Here is a 5,751-nt window from a genome sequence, read left to right as displayed (position 1 = left end):
AAGTGCCTGAGTGTCGTCTGGTCAGTGACATGAACCCAGAGGGTTGAATGGCTAAACGTTCCTGTAACATGCAGCTGAGAAAACCATCAAATCAGGCTCGATCTTATTAAATGCTAGAGCACATTTGAATGGATGAATAGCTTCATGATGGATTTGAATTGATTGCGATTTGAAAAACGCACATTTCTATTCCTTCACCTTTATATGTCCCATACGAGAACATCAACATTTTTCTGAAAATGGGAAGTGTTGGAACATTATCTGAACATTCTATAATCGGCACGATCCAGGCTATTCTACCAGCTTGTGGAGGTATTGCAAAAATGAGAGAGACAGAGAGAGAAAGAGAGAGAGAGAGAGAGAGAGAGAGAGAGAAAGAGACAGAAAGAGAGAGACAGACATAGAGAGTCAGAGTAAAAGGGAAGGTGCTGCATGCAGTAGTGGGAGTGGTAGGTGCTGGAACAGTGAGTGTGAGGGAACAAGAGAATACGGAGACCCTTATCCTGACAGAGTGGGCAAGTTTATTAATTCTTGCCCTGTATTGCTGCACATTTCTTGATACTGTAGATACTGCACTGAGCTGGGTTGGTGAACTCAGACCATGCTCGGTGGATCTAGTGGTGTGCCCCACTCTGGGAAGCGAATCATCACCGTCTGTAGTAACCCATCCATCTGCCCCTGTCGACAAAGCATGCTGCAATTGCCCCTTATCTGTCATACTCGGCCTTAACTGTGCAGGGCAGATCCAGACTGAGAAAGCTCAAACATGCACCCGTTCGTCTTTAAAGATGGCAGCAGTCAAGGATCACAGAATATCCGGGACATCCATGCGATGGTGAGTGACTGCAGCCATGATGGGTAGGAGAATCGGGCTGGTATTGAATGAGAGGGACACCTTGGTGTGGGGTGGGTAGTTAATGAGGTGAGTTCAATAAGATATCACCAGGAAAGTAGCTCAACCTCGTGCAGACAATCCTTTTGTCACACTTAATGAAAATGTCACTGAGACAAATTATTGTCAGGTTCAGCCCAATAAGTCGAAGATACTGTTGAGCCCACTCCAGTTATAAAGCTGCAAAAGAAATGCTCATCAAAATCTCCAACATCAGAATTCACACTAATATCCCGTTCACCCATCATGCCTGAGCATACTGTCTCATGTTGCAGGATGCTGCCGAAATGTCTTTATTTCAGCATTCTGAAGCCTCTAATTTTCCATGAAATTGCCTCTCAATCTCCTTTTCTCTCTTTCCCAAGAATATTTTGCTTATTGGTAATTAAACACATCTCTCACGCGCTCCCCCCCCCCCCACCCCCATCCCCAACCATCTCTCTGTGGCAGTGATGTTTATAAACACAGCACCGGTTGTCATCGCACAATGTAGATATGGAGCTGGAAATGAATGGGAGCTGCACATCTTGTCACGTCCAGCATGGGCTGCAAGATTCCCCACGCTGGGCAGTCATTTAACACAGTGCTATGGAGCAATGCACTGGGGTGGTGTACACAGCGCGACATGCTGGGAAGGTAACTGCTCGTCATTTACAGATCAATTTGCTGCTATCCACTGTACAGCTCTCATACTGAACAGGTATCTTGTCCGCGTTTGTAGAGCAAGACACTGGTGTGGGCTGCATTCTGCAAGTCCATGCTGGACAGACCATTTCGTTCGGGTTTCTGAATCAATGCCCCAGTGTGGTCTGTACTGCTCCTCATGTTGGAGGGATAGCTTGTGGACTACTGAGACTTGCACAGTATTCTATCCTGGACAGTTTGCTGGGTTATACTGAGCCTGGTCTGCGCAGTGCTCCATCCTGGACAGATTGCTGTGTTGTACTGAGCTTAGAGGAGAAAGTGAGGACTGCAGATGCTGGAGATCAGAGCTGAAAATGTATTGCTGGAAAAGCAAAGCAGGTCAGGCAGCATCCAAGGAGCAGGAGAATCGACATTTCGGGTATGATTCCTGAAGAAGGGCTCATGCCGGAAACGTCGATTCTGCTGCTCCTTGGATGCTGCCTGACCTGCTGTACTTTTCCAGCAACACATTTTCTGCTTTTGTATTGAGCTTAGTCTGTACAGTATTCCATCCTGGACAGATTGCTGGTTAGTACTGAGCCTGGTCTGTACAGTATTCCATCCTGGAGAGATTGCTTGTTTGTACTGAGCTTGGTGTGCACAGTGCTCCATGCTGAGCAGACATCTCATCTGGGCTTATACGTGTCCGGGCTGGGTCTGTGAGGTGGATTATGTATCCGGTCCATTTCCTGATAGAGCTATCACTCCTCCAGCACGGCGCATTCTGTTGTCAAATCCTATTGTTCTCCAACATGTTGACCATTAAGTAAAGACCCAAGTAAAGCGTAAATATCTAACGCTCTTATTATGGACCCGAGCATATCTCCTCAAAATACATGGAAAAGGTAGTCTCGACCCGAACACTTTCTTATTTTAAAGGTAAATGCGAGATGATGTATTTCAGATACAATTCACTTGGTCGAAATATTCAATTTTAAGCAAAACACAATCTATTCAAACACTGTCGACAAAATACAGCAACAGCAAGCGGAACTTGGGATAATTATTGGAACACTTAACAGAATATTAGTTTATTTAACTGCTAAACAGTCACTTCTGCGATATGGTAACATTCAATAAACACACACTTCTCAAAAGCATATTCAGGAAACAGATTGTCTCACAAGCGGTTGTCCAATCCAGGAGGAAAGCGCATCAAAAGATAATTCTGCGAGAAATCTCAGGGAGTGAGCGTAGCAACCGGGAGAGATTTACTGCCTTCCAACCCTGCTGAGACCCCAGTAATACCTGGCGAAAGGTAAAACTAAGAATCCTGGCTCTGTGAGAGTTTGACCATCGCTCCACAGGATTCAGCCGCGGCTGCAAGGAATGGGCTGTATCTAGATTGTTTATGGCTCTGTAGGAGCCTCTCAAAAATGCCTAACCCTGCCTAAGCCACTAAGTGATGGCCAGATAAATGTCCAAATCAAACATAAATAAATGAAACGAAATGATGCAGCAGGCCTCGTGATCAGACACAGACGGCCTGGTCAGCCCAGCAATTCCAATTCTGCCAAAACAAAGAACCATCAAGCTTGTGAAGAGAAAGCATCAGCTCTCTGCCTCACCTATGACTTTGCAATTGGAGATGTGCCATTCACCCAATCGTCAGCGATGTCAACATCCCACCCAGACCAAGTATTATTGTGGCATATGAGGGTTGTAGTAACAGGAGGTTAACTGGAGCTGTTTTTTCAGTGCCTGTGATTGATGTCAGTCTCCATGGACCCAAATTGCATCACTGGAGGGTTTCCTCTTCTATTAATGCGGGGCGTCCTTCAACTTGTTATCTCATTTTATCAGCAACAGCATCATCCTCAAGATGATTTGGATCTGCAGGACAGAGAGAGGGAGAGAAAGAGAATCTTACAACAATTGACTGGAATGTTCCAACGATGGATCAGAATATGGGAACATTAGAGGGGAATGTTCCAACAATAGATCAGAATATGAGAACAGTAGACTGGAATGTTCCAACAATAGATCAGAATCTGAGAACATTAGACTGGAATGTTCTGATAATGGACAGGAGTTTATCCTTGTGTCTTTACTATCTTATTCAAGATTGTCCATGGTTAGAGTTGCAGATAGAAGGCGTACTGATGATTATTCAGGCAGGTTACTACCCCATCCTCACAGTTGTTTGTAATCCTGGTGAGCCTATACCTGTCAATTTTATAAGCAATGGTGAAAGTTATTGCTATTTCAGTTATTTATATTTAACAAATACATAAACTGTTATCCTCAGTTTCAGTCACAAACTCCAATTCCATCAATTTCAGACTCCTCATTCATAAACATCAAAGAAGGTACAAGGCTTTTCAGACCCTTAAGTCTTCCTTTAGCCCTGAACTGTTATGTGTCTATGTATTCTCTCAGCCTCAGTGCTGTTGCTGAATTAGCAGTCACCTGTCCCCTTGTTAACTTCGAATTTTATGACTCCAGTTCTCTTCTGATCAGTCTTTCAGATACAAATATCTTGACAATAAACGTGTTCTTGTCTCTCCAGTTATTTCATAATAGGGACCCCATATCAGAGTAATAATGTCATCTTATGGGTAATTAGAAGCACAAGTTCTGGCTTTAAAGGCATTGTTTCAAATCCTACCAGAGTCAGTGATAGAACTTAAATTCGTATGACAAAAATTGGAATGAAACCTCATTTTACTTACATCAACAATAAGCCATCAGTATTTATTTTATTATTTCACAGATAGCCTTTGGTAAATAATCTAAATGTGACTGCAGACCTACAACAATATGGTTGGCTCTATATTGTCTTGACAAATGGTCTCGCAATCAAAAGCAATTATTGAGGGACAACAAATGCTGCCCTTGCCGGTGATGCTGCCATCCTGGTAAACAACAACATTAAAGGTGAAATAAACCAAGGAAATGTGAATGTTGGAGATCCAAAATAAAATCACCCTCCATCTGAAAACTTTGGAGAATCTCAGCGAGTATGACGGCCTCTGCCAGGAGAAAAGCAGATAACGTTTCCAGTCTAGTGACCCTATATCAGAACTGAATGCAACTGGCAAATAATTTTATTTATATTTGGGATGGCAAGATGAGTGAGGGGGAGATTAGGTGAATGGATGGAGAAATGTTCAGCGAGAGAGAGTGAGAGAGAGATAGAAATGAAAAGCAACCAAAGGGACTGATGATGAAGGAAAATAAAATGGAAGCTTATTCTAACATTTTCCCTTTTCCTATTTTCCTGAATATCACGCCAATTTAGGTGGGTCCCTATTTACATTGTATTATATTCTCTCTATCTCTCTTCCCTGAGTATGCTGATCAACTCCATCGGCAATATTGGTGCTGTCGTTATAGTTGCTGAGATACAGAGAAACGTAATGTTATATTGTCAACTGCTTATTTGGAGAGAGGAACTGTTACTGTGGGACCGGGCAGTGATGTAACGGCTTTTTTCGCTCTGAAGAGGAATATTTTCAACACCGAATACATGCACCGTGTGTGTGGGGATTTCACTTGCTCCTGTCATTACAGAGTAAAGGGAGGTTACGTGGACGCTTTTCTCGGGTTTGTATTGCCTGCTGCGGGGTTCATTCAGAGAGACCTGAGGGTTTGGTGACCCCCACTCTGGACAAGATATGTGCACTGCATAGTAAACAAATGGAGCTGAGACTGTCCAGAAGGGAAGCTCTGTAAACAAGGATGGGCAGGGAACTGTACTATCCTCTCTTGGATTTCCACGAATATTTTTCTAAGTTGGATCCATTCCAAGTGTAAAGTGTGAAACCAGTTTGTTTAAAAATGAGGTGCTCACTGAGCTGTGTCCCCTCCTTCAGTTTCACGTGTAGCCTCACACCAGGAACAGAACTCTGCTGACACTCACCATGACATGAACTGCATTGATTCTGGAACTTTCCAGGCTGGATGGGTAACATATCCACCATCTCTGGAGTGCAGTCCTCCCACATATCACTAGCTGATCGAAGTCATCTGCTGATGTAAAGGAGCATTGTTTCTGTCTCCACAGGGGAAGGTACAGAAACTAACTTTCAGAAATACGAGGGAACGGGGGACAGGCCAAAATGAGGAACTGCAGGAAACTAGAATTAATAAAGAGTATGTTTTTGAAAATCTAATCAAATTGAAATTTGGTATGTTGCTGCATTTGATGAGCTACATCCCAGAGTATTGAGGAG

The sequence above is a fragment of the Chiloscyllium plagiosum genome, chromosome 8 (genome assembly GCF_004010195.1).
Source record: "Chiloscyllium plagiosum isolate BGI_BamShark_2017 chromosome 8, ASM401019v2, whole genome shotgun sequence".
NCBI lineage: Eukaryota > Metazoa > Chordata > Chondrichthyes > Orectolobiformes > Hemiscylliidae > Chiloscyllium > Chiloscyllium plagiosum.
This window is presented reverse-complemented; position numbering follows the sequence as displayed.